Below are 14,067 nucleotides of genomic sequence, written 5' to 3' on the forward strand. Positions count from 1 at the left end.
AGGGAGGGGTCGGCGCGAGGACACGCAGGCCTGGAGCGCAGGGCTGGGGCTCCCGCGATGGGCGGGGGCGCGCGGCGCGCCCCGCCTCTCGGCCCGAGGCTGGCTTGGGGGCCCCTGCGCCGCCTCCGCCCAGGGGTCACTCACTGGCCAACTGAGGGGACTCTGGGCGGCCTCTTCCACCTTCCCAGGCTGGGAGGCAAGTGCGGTCGGAGGGTCACGCCGGGGGCTGGGCGTTGCTGCTAGGAGTTCCCTCCACCGAAAGTGTGTCTCAGGAATCTCGGGTCGGGATCTGGGTTGCGGGTGCTCGGCAGAAGACAAACCCAGCACTTTTCTTGCTAACTGAAAAGGCAAGCAGCTTTTCTCTCCTCGAATTGCTTGTCTCTGGCAAACTGGCAACATTTGCTGCAGTCAACTGGAGAGGGCAAGGCTGTCGTCGTCAGCAGTTCTGTGTCCTACTGTTTTTCAGCAAATAGGTATTGTCCTCTTTGTGCTCTCTGCCGTGTTCCTTTTGCCTCCAAGGTATTTATGATATGGACTAAACTCAAGCATAGAAAATCTAGTACAGGCATACCTTGGAGATACTGCGAATTTGGTTCCAGACCACCGCAATATGACAAAGTGAGGTCTCACAAATGTTTCATGTCCCAGTGCAAATACAATCATGTTTATAATGTAGTCTATTAAGCGTGTAATAGCGTTATGTCTAAAACAATGTGCATACCTTAATTTAAAATATTGGGAGAGAGGAAGGAAAAAGTATATATACATTTGTTAATTGCTCTGAGGAAGGAGGGTCACTTGAGCCCAGAAGTTCGAGATTACAGTGAGCTATGATTGTGCCTCCGCACCCCTGCCTGGCGACAGAGTGAGACCTTGTCTCTAAAAATAAACAAGTAAATAAAATACATGACTGCTAAAAAAATGCTAACAATCAGCTGGGCGTGGTGGCTCACGCCTGTAATCCCGACCCTTTGGGAGGCCGAGGCGGGCGGATCACCTGAGGTTGGGAGTTCAAGACCAGCCTGACCAAAATGGAGAAACCCTGTCTCTACTAAAAATACAAAATTAGCCGGGCATGGTGGCGCATGCCTGTAATCCCAGCTACTAGGGAGGCTGAGGCAGGAGAATCGCTTGAACCCGGGTGGCGAAGGTTGTGGTGAGCCGAGATCACGCCATTACACTCCAGCCTGGGCAAGAAGAGCAAAACTCGGTCTCAAAAAAAAAAAAAAAAAGCTATCAATCATCTAGGCCTTTAGCAAGTCATATTCTTTGCTAGTTGGAGGGTCTTTGCTCCGTGTTGATGGCTGCTGACTGATCTGGATGGTGGCTGCTGAAGGTTGGGGTGGCTGTGGCAATTCCTTAAAATAAAACAACAATGACATTTGCTATACTGATTGACTCTTGTTTTCATGAAAGAGTTCTTGATGGCGTGTGATGCTGGTTGATAATATTTTACCCACAGTGGACCTTTCAAAATTGGAGTCAATCCAGTTTTCTCAAACCCTGCCTCTGCTTTATCAACTAAGTTTATGGAATATTCAAATCCTTTGTTGCCATTTCAACAGTGTTCACAGCATCTTCACAAGGAGTAGATTCTATCTCAAGAAACCACTCTCTCTGCTTATCTATAAGAAGCAACTCCTCATCTGTTCAAATTTTATGAGATTGCAGCAATTCAGTCACATCTTCAGGTTCCACTTCTAGTTCTGTTGCTATTTCCACCACATCTACAGTTACTTCCTCCATTGAAGTCTTGAATCCCTCAAAATCATCCATTAGGGTTAGAATCCACTTCTTCCAAAATCCTGTTAATGTTGATATTTTGACCTCCCATGAATCACGAATGTTCTTAATGGCATCTGGAATGCTGAATCCTTTCCAGAAGTTTTTCAGTTTACTTTACCTAGGTCCATCAGAGGAATCAATGGCAGCTATAGCCTTATGAAAGGTATTTCTTCTTTTTTATTCATTAATTTTTTCTTTTTTAGATGGTGTTTCACTCTTCTTGTCCAGGCTGGAGTGCAGTGGCGCGATATCGGCTCACCGTAACCTCTGCCTCCCGATTTCAAACTATTCTCCTCCCTCAGCCTCCCAAGTAGCTGGGATTACAGGCATGTGCCACCACGCCTGGCTAATTTCGTATCTTTAGTAGAGATGGGGTTTCACCATGTTGGCCAGACTAGTCTCGAACTCCCGACCTCAGGTGATCCACCTGCGTTGACCTTACAAAATGCTGGGATTACAGGCGTGAGCCACCGCGCCCGGCCAGTCACTCAGGTTTTGTTCCATTTATAGAGCACAGGTAGAGTAGATTTAGAATAATTCCTACGAGCCCTAGAATTTTCGGAATGGTAAATGAGCATTGGCCTTAACTTAAAGCAACGGGCTGCATTAGCCTCTAACAAGAGAGTAAGATTGTCCTTTGAAGCTTTGAGGCCAGGCATCAACTTCTGTCTAACTATGAAAGCCCTAGGTGGAATCTTCCAATAGAAGGCTGTTTCCCCTGTATTGAAAATCTGTTGTTTATTGTAGTCACCTTTAATGATCTTAGCTACTACACCTTGTGGACAACTTGTTGCTGTTTCTCCATCAGCATCTGCTGCTGCTTCTTGCACTTTTATGTTATGGAGATTGCTTTTTTCCTTAAATCTCATGAACCAACCTCTGCTAGCTTCCAACTTTTCTCTTTTTGTTAAAAAAATTATTTTATTTATTTATTTTTAAGTAGAGACAGGGTCTCACTATGTTGCCCAGGCTGGTCTGGGTATTTCTAATTTCCTTCAAGAACTTTTCCATTTCCCAGAGTCAAGTGATAAAAGTTTAATACAAACAAACAAACCCAAACAATAAAAAAGAACTTTTCATTTGCATTCACAACCTGGGTAAGAAAAGGCATAGTGCAGGGCATGGTGGCTCACGCCTGTAATCCCAACACTTTGGAAGGCTGAGGCAGGCGGATCACCTGAGGTCAGGAGTTCGCCAGCCTGGTCAACATGGTGGACCTCTACCATAGTAGAGACAACCCTGTCTCTACTAAAAATACAAAAATTAGCTGGGTGTGGTGGCATGTGCCGAGTAGCTCCCAGCTGCTTGGGAGACTGAGGCAGGAGAATCGCTTGAACCTGGGAAGCGGAGGTTGCAGTGAGCCTCGCACCATTACACTCCAGCCTGGACGACAGAGCAAGACTCCGTCTCAAAAAAAAAAAAAAAAAAAAAAAAAGAAGAGGCATAGCTTTCAGCCTATCTCAGCTTTCTTTCTTTTTTCTTTCCTTCCTTCCCTTCCCTCCCTTCCCTTCCCCCCTCCTTTCCCCTTCCTTCCTTCCCCTTCCCCCCTCCTTTCCCCTTCCTTTCTTCCTTCCTTGCCTGCCTTCCTCCCTCCCTCCCTCCCTCCTTCTTTCCTTCCTTCCTTTCTTCCTTCCTTCTTTTCATCCTTCCTTCCTTCTTTCCTTTTTTTGGAGTGCACAGGCACAATCATGGCTCACTGAAGCCTCTACTGCTCAGGCTCAGGCAATTCTCCCACCTCAGCCTCCCAGAGTGTTAGGATTATAGGCGTGAGCCACCATGCCCATCCTTATCTCAGCTCTCCATATGCCTTTCTCACTACGGTTAATAATTTCTAGCTTTTGATTTAAAGTGAGAGATATACAACTCTTCCTTTCACTTAAACACTTAGAGGTCATTGTAGGGTTATTAACTGGCCCAATTTTAATATTGTGTCTTGTAATAGGGAGGGCCAAGGAGAGGGAGAGTGAAGGGGGATGGCTGGTCAATGGAGCAGTCAAAACATATACAACATTTATCAGTTAAGTTTGTCATCTTATATGGACAAGGTTCGTGATGTCCCCAAATAATTACGATAGTAATATCAAAGATCACTGATCACAGATCAGCATATCAGATATAATAATAATGACAAGGTTTGAAATATTAAGAGAATTACCAAAATGTGACACAGAGACATGAAGTGAGCCCAGGCTATTGGAAAAATGACGGCGACAGATTTGATTGACACAGGGTTGCCATAAACCTTCAATTTGCAAAACTGGCAATATCTAAGAAGTGCGAGAAAGTGAAGCACAGTAAAACAAGGTGTGCCTATAGAGGTGTCCTTTTGGCTATTGGGTCTGTTTAACAAAAAAACAAAAAACAGCCAGATGCAGTAGCTCATACCTGTAATCTCAACACTTTGGGAAGCCAAGGGGAGAGGATCTCTTGAGGTCAGAAGTTTAAGACCAGCATGGGCAACATATTGAGACCCTGTCTCTCCAAAAAAATTTTTTAAAGCCTCCAAGGAATTGGCGGTTGCAGTGAGCTATGATTGTGCCAGTGTACTCCAGCCTGGGTAATAGAAGGAGACCCCATCTTTAAAAACCAAAACAAAACAAAACCAAAAAAAGAGGAAGAAGAAATAATTGTGGCTTTTTTGTTTTTTGTTTTTTTGAGACAGGGTCTCGTTCTGTTGCCAAGGCTGGAGCGCAGCGGTGCGATCTCGGCTCACTGCAGCCTTGACCTCCTGGGCTTAATCTATCCTCCTGCCTCAGCCTTTTGACTAGCTGGGACCATAGGTGCTTGTCATCATGCCCGGCTAATTTTTGTATTTTTTTCCTTGTAGAGATGGGTTTTTGCCATGTTGCCCAGGCAGGCCTTGAACTCCTGGGCTTAAGTGATCCTCCTGCCTCAACCTCCCATAAGTGCTGGGAATATAGGTGTGAGCCACCACGCCCAGCCAATATTTAAATTCTGTAGTAGCTTCTGATTTAAACCTAAATTATAATATCACAATGGAATGGCAATATGCACCCCTAGCAAAATCTTACAGTTTTTTTTTTTTTCTTTGAGACAGGGTCTTGCTCTGTCACTCAGGCTGGAGTGCAGTAGTGTGATCTTGGCTCACTGCAACCTCTGCCTACCTGGTTCAAACAATTCTCATGCCTCAGCCACCTGAGTAACTGTGATTACACGCAAGCACCACCATGCCTGGCTAATTTTTCTATTTTTATTGTTATTATTTATTATTATTATTTTTTTTGAGACGGAGTTTTGCTCTTGTTGCCCAGTCTGGAGTGCAGTGGTACGATCTCTGCTCACTGCAATCTCCGCCTCCAGGGTTCAAGCAATTCTCCTGCCTCAGCCTCCTGGGTACCTGAGATTACAGGCACCTGCCACCACCCCCAGTTAATTTTTTGTATTGTTAGTAGAGACTGTGTTTCATCATATTGGCCAGGCTGGTCTCGAACTCCTGACCTCAGGTGATCCACCTGCCTCGGCCTCCCAACGTGTTGGGATTACAGGCGTGAGCCACCTCGCCCAGCCTAATTGTTCTATTTTTAGTAGAGACGAGGTTTCACTATGTTGGCCAGGCGGATCACAAACTCCTGGCCTCAAGTGATCCACCTACTTCAGCCTCCCAAAGTGCTGGGATTACAGCCATGAGCTACCACACCTGGCTGTTTTAGAGATTCTTAATCTAGATTTTCTGAGTGGGTTTTAGGGAGTTTGGGAGGCCTTAAACTTATGTGCAAAATTTTGAGGACATGTATATTTTCTGGGATAAGTCTTTTAACTTTCATCGTATTCTCAAATTGGATTGAGTCAAATTAGGTTAAAAACAACAACATTGTCAGGAGAGCTCATCTTAAAGGTCCAGCCCCTAGCTTCTACTTGAGTTGAATTGTAGGGCAAACTCCTATTTATCCAGCGTTTTTTTTTTTGAGACCGAGTCTCACTCTGTTGCCCAGGCTGGAGTGCAGTGGCGCGATCTCGGCTCACTGCAAGCTCCACCTCCTGGGTTCACGCCATTCTCCTGCCTCAGCCTCCCCAGTAGCTGGGACTACAGGCGCACGCCGCCACACCCAGCTAATTTTTTGTATTTTTAGTAGAGACGCGGTTTCACGGTGTTAGCCAGGATGGTCTCGATTTCCTGACCTCGTGATCCGCCCACCTCGGCCTCCCAAAGTGCTGGGATTACAGGCGTGAGCCACCGCGCCCGGCCTATCCAGCGTTTATGAATGTTGTATTTTTATAACAGTCCCCATGTATTACCAAATTTCAAGTTACAAAAAATACAATAAAAAGTCACATGAAACATCATTTTCCTCTGAAGATTGAAATGGCACTTTAGAATCTTGTATGCCTCAGATGCAAGAAATCAACTCCTTTAAATATGACTCCTCGGATTTAAATGCCCATCATATTTCTACAGAGCTGCAGCCACGGGAATCAAGGTAGGAAACCTAGATCAGAGATTCCATGTTCCCTAGACCAGGAAGGGAAAACTATTTCCTAGTTAACCAGGGCACTCTGGTAATAATCAGCTGAAAGGAGAGATCTTACTGGGGGTTGCTTTCCTAACTCCAAATATTTTAATCCACCGGGTTTGGGAGTAGGTTTTTTTGTAGTTGTTTTGAATTTCACTTTGTTATACTGTCTGAAATTCTACTAATGAGAGATACAAATGGATAAAGAAAATATTTTAGGAGTGTGATCATTTTCTCTTTAGTATAAATCCTTCAAACAAGATTCCATTTAAAGAAATTGGATAAATGTTTTTAAGAAAAGTTAAGGCAAGAGCGTGAATTGTTTTGGGTACTTACAGCAAGCTTTGTTGAATAGGGCTGCAGTTCTGCATCCCAGTTTGTTTTTATTATTTTTCTCACTGGGTACCTGGAGAAAGTGATGGGAGGACAACAAAAACTCTATATGGTGATTTTAAAGTATATCCACAAGTTCTGTGATACTCTACTCATCAAGAGGTGGAGCTTAATTTCCTTCCTATTGAGCGTGGACTGCACTAAATGAGTTGCATGTGGCCTATAATGAATATGGCAGAAGTGACTCTGTGACTTATAAGACTAGGTCATAAAAGGTATTGCAGCTGCCTCCTCATCCTCACACTTGGATCACTTGCACTAGGAGGAGCCAGCTACTGTGTCATGAGGAACTCAAGTGGCCCTGTGGAAAGGCGTGTGTGATGAGGAACTGAGGCCTCTTGCCAACAGCCATGTGAGTGAACCATTTTGGAAGTGGACCCTCTAGTCCCAGCTAAGCCTTCAGATAACTATAGACTGGGCAGTGCTAACTAAAACCTGGAGAAATCCAGAGCCAGAACCACCCAGCTGAGCCATTCTCAGATGACCCACAGAGACTACATGAGATAAGAAATGTTTGTTTTAACATGGCAAGTTTTGGGATACTTCGTTACACAGCAATAGATAACTAATATGTTATGTATCAGTTTTCCTGCGTACCAGGAAAGACACTTTTCTTATTCCTTTATCACATGGGCTCTTATTCCTCAGCCTGCCCTCAGACTAGTGGCATGATTTCTATCATTGAGCTTCAAAATGGGCTAAATACATAGACTTCTGCAAATAGGCTTGGAATGTAACTACAATTTGCAACCTTATTTCTACGCACTCGGAGTTTATAATAATAGACAAATGAACTTTTGAAACAGTGCACACTGCCTGCAATTCTGTTTGCTAGCTATTGCTCAGTATGCCATTCTTTTTTAAGGATTTCATACGTTTTTCTAGTCTGAAGAATTTATTTATTTTTTATTTTAGTGAGACAGGGTGGAGGGGCAGGTCTCACTATGTTGCCCAGGCTGGTCTTGAACTCCTGGGCTGAAGTGATCCTCCTGTCTCAGCCTCCCAAGTGCTGGGATTACAGGCAGGAGCCACCAAGCCCAGCCTGAATAACTTCTTGCATGGCAGATGGAAAAGGCTGCCAACCATTTAGCTAGTCTCTCAACCAGGCAACTGGTAATATGCAGATTTAGGCAATAGCAGAAGCCTGTCAACTGAATTGCAAGACACATACCTTGGGGCAGTTGAAAGGGATGAGCATAAAATTTCCTATGTCAAAATTTGTTTTCTGGTCCAGATATCTCTTGAAAAAAATGGCTGGGTGTTGTGGCTTATGCCTGTAATCCCAGCACTTTGGGAGGCTGAGGTGGGCAGACCACCTGAGGTCAGGAGTTTGAGACCAGCCTGGCCAACATAGCGAAACCCCCGTCTGTACTAAAAATACAAAAATTAGGGCTGGGTTTCGTGGCTCACGCCTGTAATCCCAACACTTTGGAAAGCTGAGGCAGGTGGATCACGAGGTCAGGAGTTCGAGAACAGCCTGACCAACATGGTGAAACGCCGTCTCTACTAAAAATACAAAAATTATCAGGTCTTGGTGGTGCGCGCCTGTAATCCCAGCTACTCAGGAGGCTGAGGCAGGAGAATCGCTTGAATCCGGAAGGCAGAGGTTGCAGTGAGCCAAGATCGTGCCACTACATTCTGGCCTGGACAACAGAGTGAGACTCTGTCTCAAACAACAACAACAAAAATTAGCTGGCTGTGGTGGCAGGTGCCTGTAATCCCAGCTGCTTGGGAGGCTGAGGCAGGAGAATCTCTTGAACCTGGGAGGCGGAGGTTGCAGTGAGCAGAGATTGTGCCATTGCACTCCAGCCTAGGCGACAGAGCAAGACTCCATCTCATTAAAAAAAACAAACAAAAAACCTACTGAAAATAATATCATAGCTAGGATACTTAAGGCTTGTGTGCCAGGCACTATGAGGGCACCTGACTTACATTAGCTCATTTAATCATTACCACATCACTGTGATGAAGGTAGTGATTGAAAGCATGGGTCTTGGAGTCAGACAGATTGTGTTTGAGTCCTGGCCTCACCACTTATAGTTGTATGGTCTCTGGCAAACTATTTAATCTCTTTATGCTTCAATTTTCTTACATATAAAATGGATATAATAATAGTACCCACTTCACAAGGGTTGTACTAAGGATTAAATAAGATAATGCCAGTAAAGCATGTAAAACTTAGCACACATAATTCCTAGCACACAGTATGCGTTCAATCAATGCCAGCTATTATTATTTTTATTTTTATTTTCCTTTTTTTTTTTTTACTTTTGACACAGCCTCAGGAGGTCCTGAGGACATGTGCCCCAAGCTGTTATTTTTTATGTAGGTGAAGACATAGAGTCTCAGGGAGGTTAAGTATCTTGGTCAGGATCATGCAGTTAGCAAACAGAGCAAGAACTCAATTTGGATCAGCTTTGTTTCTGAGCTCAATCTCTTAACCATTACCCCACACTATCGGCTCAGTTTCTTTCTGCCCCAAAATGGAATGCTCTATAGAAAAGCATCTAGACTCTGAAGCATGTCAGGAGAGATCCCTGTTTCATATATCAATGATTTGCCAGAACCTTGAGACTTCAGCATCATCCTGTGAAATCCCCATTGAAAATGAACAAAAAGAAAGTGGAAAAGTTTTTTAAAAGTGAAATATGGGAGAAGATGCTACTTGGTTGAGGTTCAAATTCTGCATATTCCCCATCCCAAGAATGCATCTCTATTGGAGTATGTGGCCGTAGGAGATTCCTATAGGATGTTTTAGAATGTGTCCCCTTATCTTCTTCAGGAGGGGATGAAAGTTGTTGAATGCGTGGAACAAGGGTTAGTGATGTGATACACAACTACAGTGAGTGTAATAGTTTATTCCTTCTATGAGTTGTTACCAGGAAGGAGTCCTGATCCAGACCCCAAGAGAGGGTTCTTGGATCTCATACAAGAAAGAATTTGAGACGAGTTCATACAGTAAAGTGAAAGCAAGTTTATTAAGAAAGTAAAGGAATAAAGAATGGCGACTCCATAGGCAGAGCAGCCCTGAGGGCTGCTGGTTGCCCATTTTTATGGTTATTTATTGATTATATGCTAAACAAGGGGTGGATTATTCATGCCTCCCCTTTTTATTATTGATTATTTTTTAGACAGAGTCTCATTCTGTCATTCAGGATGGCTAATTTTTGTATTTTTAGTAGAGATGGGGTTTCACCATGTTGGCCAGGCTGGTCTCAAACACCTGGCCTCATTTGATCCACCTGCCTCAGCCGCCCAAAGAGCTGGGATTACCGGCATGAGCTGCCGTGTCGGGCAATGCCTCTCCATTTTAGACCATATAGGGTAACTTCCTGATGTTGCCATGGCATTTGTAAACTGTCATGATGCTGGTGGGAGAGTAGCAGTGAGGACGACCAGAGGTCACTGTCATCCCCATATTGGTTTTGGGTGGGTTTTGGCCGGCTTCTTTACTGCAACCTGTTTTATCAGCAAGGTCTTTTATGACCTGTATCTTGTGCCGACCTCCTATGTCATTCTGTGACTCAGAATGCCTTAACTGTCTGGGAATGAAACCCGGTATGTCTCAGCCTTATTTTACCCAGCCCCTATTCAAGATGGAGTTGCTCTGGTTTAAATGCCTCTGACAGAGTGGCTGGAGTTTCAATTTAATACCTCCTCTCAGGGAGGAGAAAGAGAAGGAGAAGGACCCAAAATAGATACGAGAATTGCCCAAGGATGGCAAAGGCCCCCTTTTGGACAGGGAGGAGATAAAGGAGAGGGTCAAGAGCCCATCTACCCCGTAAGGCAAACCAACCTGCCAGCCAAAACCGAAATTTAGTCAAGTTCATTGTTTTCATAGCTTTGTTTTTTGCTTTCCCTTAGCTTTTTTTTGTTTTGTTTTGTTTTGTTTTGAGACGGAGTTTTGCTCTTGTTGCCTGGGCTGGAGTGCATTGGTGCAATCTCGGCTCACTGCAACCTCCACCTTCCGGGTTCAAGCGATTCTCCTGCCTCAGCCTCCCAAGTAGCTGAGACTACAGGCATGTGCCATCATGCCGGCTAATTTCTGTATTTTTAGTAGAGATGGGGTTTCACCATGTTGGCTAGGCTGGTCTCGAATGCCTGACCTCAGGTGATCTGCCCGTCTTGGCCTCCCAAAGCGCTGGGACTATAGGCATGATCCACTGCGCCCGGCCAAACTGAGACCCTTAGTTTTAAAGTAAATGTTCCTATGGATTTCTCTAAGCATATCTGGCTGAAATTAGCAGGAATAGGAGGTCCAAGATGAGAAGGGGTTTTGGGAGTTAGGATACCAGCCCCAGAGTCTGAGGCGGTGGCTGGGCTAGAGGAGCTTAAAGTTGAGGGTGGAAGGCTGAACTTGGAAATACATTGGGAGTTTCATCATAGACAGGAGCACCACAAGAGAACTCAAAGAAACTGATTCAGCATCTAATTTTGTAATCCGTTCACTGTGACCCTTAGCAGTGTAATATTAATAATTGTTCAGCTTATTTTCTTGTCTGTAAAAAGTGGAAAATAATGTTTGTCTTACCTATCTCATTGGGACACCGTAAGAATCAAATGAGATTTCGTATGTGAAAGCATCTTCCTTTACCGCTTTACCAGAAAGAGACATTAAAGACCATGCCACCTGAACTAAACTACAAAGCAAGGGTATGGACAAATGCTAATCATCAAGAATTCTCAGTCGGGGGTGGTGGCTTACCCCTGTAATCCCAGCACTTTGGGAGGCCAAGGCAGACAGATCACCTGAGGCCAGGAATTCAAGATCAGCCTGGCCAATGTGGTGAAACCCCATCTCTACTAAAAATACAAAAAAATTAGCCGGGTGTGGTGGTGCACGCCTGTAATTCCAGCTACTCGGAAGGCTGAGGCATGAGAATCACTTGAACCTGGAAGGCATAGGTTGCAGTGAGCTGAGATCACGCCACTGCACTCCAGCCTGGGCGATAGAACAAGACTCTGTCTCAAAAAAGAAAGAATTTTCCACTTACATTCATCTCTTCTTAGGATTGCTAAACCCAGTCCTTGGTTTATTAATGATGCATTCTGACTTATTTTGAACTTATTTAGAACTCCACCACACATTCTTACTTCATTCCTATCCTAAGCTGTTTTTGCAGCCATAGCACCTGATCTCATACTTGCAGCAGGAACCCAGTAAATACTCATGGACAAATATATGCAAATATTTTAATCATAGATAGTTTATCCATAACCTTAAATTCTCCTTTAACATAAACATTTCTATTTCTTTAAGCTGGAGTGTAAGGCCATTTCTAAGCAATTTTTTTAAGTGGTGATATCAATGTGTCTTATAAGATCAGTGATTATTAATACACTCTTAGTTCATATTTATACTATATCTATTTCAAAGAACATTATAACATTTACGAATCAAGCCAGGACAAAGAAGCAACTGCAGACAAAGTGACTCTTTTGTGGCCTCTAGTAACTTGTGGCTTCAAACAATGAGGGCCATTGTATAAACTCCTTTGAGGGGTCATTGTGAGAATTAATTAGATTAAAATCTGCAAAGTACTTTGAACTTTTTCCAGAATTCCCTTACAAATAAAGATGACATTAATTTTTTTTGAGGTATCTTTATGTTGGTCCTCCCAGAATCAAATATAACAAGTTCACCTGCTGTTGAACTGCCTGTGTTCCCTGAAGCAAATCCCAAGACTAAGCCAAATTTTATCTTTAGTGATTTTAAGCTGACCCCAAGAGCACACACAATGGAGCAGAATTTGTTGCCCTTATCACAAAGAGCTTGGTGTATGATATGCATGATGCAGTGTCTCATAATCCCTATGCCACATGGTAATTAAATATAAATTACTGCAGTTATTACAGCTATTTTATAGTGACCAACAGTTTTACCCTCCTTTTTGTTATTTATATTTGAATAATTTACATTCTGCTCATTTGCAATAGGATTTAAGGCAGCCTTCCCTTTAGTAGTTCTTCCTTATCCCTAAACAATGTAAATACTGAAAAACTTTCCTGATTCCGGTAACTGTTTAATCCGCATTGTATGAACAGAAGCACAAGCAGGCATTAAAGACAGAGTCTTAGATCCAACTCTCTAACAGCTGGGGCTCCTTGGGAACCCCTTCTCCTTAGTCTCCTGATCTTCTCTGATCCCAATCTTGTCCCCAGTGACCCCCTCAGCCCATGCTGTCCTCTACCCTTCCCAAGAAGGAGCAGCTCTGAATATTCTGAGTGCTGGGCTTGGGGCAGCAGAAACTGTGGAGCAGCCCCAGGTGAGCCCTGGGGAACAGTAGGATAAGAGGCCTATTGTAAATGAGGAACCTGTCTGGCAGGTGACCAACTTGGTTTGCTTGGGAGTGAGGGGGGTTCCCAGGACATGGGACTTTCAGTTTACTGGGACTAATTTACCTGGGCATTAGACTAGGTTCTGGGACCCTGATATTGGTGGAGTCTTTTCTGGGTGGGGAGAGAATCTTATTTGGGAAAGACACCTTGTTCCTTTTGGGCCCTGTAGCACACTGGTCTGGGTTATGTCTTCTCAGGGAACTCCGGATGTGACTCCTGTTACATGAAAATGGAAGAGGTCAGAGTTGTCCAAGAGGGAGGCCAGCCACATCCAGGCAGGGCCCCCATGGTCAGAACCCTGCTAGAGCCATCAAGGTCCCAGGTCAGTTCTGCAGCTTTGCAGGTGTGGAAATGACACCTGTGGGTCAGGCTGGGGAAGCTAATGCATGCTAAACAACTGCCGTTAAGAGACTCAGCAGATCACTGTTGTGGTTATCTTCATAATCCTGGGGGATATACCTTTGCCATTTCCCTGCATGGCCCCCTTCACAGGACCAGTGATATGAGAAGCCAAGTTGCCTTAAAGCTAGAACAAAGGTTTTTGTGTGTTTGTTTGTTTGTTGAGACAGAGTCTCCCTCTGTCACCTAGGCTGGAGTGCAATGGCACGATCTTGGCTCACTGCAACTTCCGCCTCCCGGGTTCAAGTGATTCTTCCACTCCAGGCTCCCAAGTAGCTGGGATTACAGGCACTCACCATCATGCCTGGCTAATTCTTGTATTTTTGTAGAGACGGGGTTTCACCATATTGGCCAGGCTGGTCTTGAACTCCTGACCTCAGGTGATCCGCCTGCCTCGGACTTGCAAAGTGCTGGGATTACAGACGTGAGCCACCGCACCCAGCCTAGAACAAAAGTTTTGAAAGGAGAAAAAGGTTGGTTGGTTGGAGACAGGGTCTTGTTCTGCTGCCCAGGCTGGAGTGCAGTGGCATCATTTGGGGTCACTGCAACCTCTGCCTCTTCCTATGTGTAATTTTTAAGTGAAAGTGGAAAATCCTAGTTTAGTTTTCCTGGAAATTTTCCCCCAGGCCCACATCAGGTGAGGCCCACAGATAACCAACCCCCTCTACTGTGTACTGAT

The 14,067-nt window shown here is 44.4% G+C and overlaps 1 protein-coding gene across 3 annotated transcripts in view; it reads left to right on the forward strand.

Annotated features, from left to right (window-relative positions):
* Positions 1–61: 61 nt before the first annotated feature.
* Positions 62–14,067, forward strand: part of BLOC1S6 (biogenesis of lysosomal organelles complex 1 subunit 6) — an 83,973-nt gene continuing 69,967 nt past the window's right edge. Inside the window, exons 1-2 of one of the 3 annotated variants that reach the window (XM_057299861.2) lie at positions 72–473; positions 13,187–13,311. The gene's annotated coding sequence lies outside the window, so the exon portion shown is untranslated. Of the gene's footprint in view, positions 474–6,917; positions 7,003–13,186; positions 13,312–14,067 lie in introns of those variants that run through there. The other 2 variants (XM_057299860.2, XM_003831470.8) reach the window with 2 other exon arrangements.

Source organism: Pan paniscus, chromosome 16, assembly GCF_029289425.2.
Source record: "Pan paniscus chromosome 16, NHGRI_mPanPan1-v2.0_pri, whole genome shotgun sequence".
Classification (NCBI taxonomy): Eukaryota; Metazoa; Chordata; class Mammalia; order Primates; family Hominidae; genus Pan; species Pan paniscus.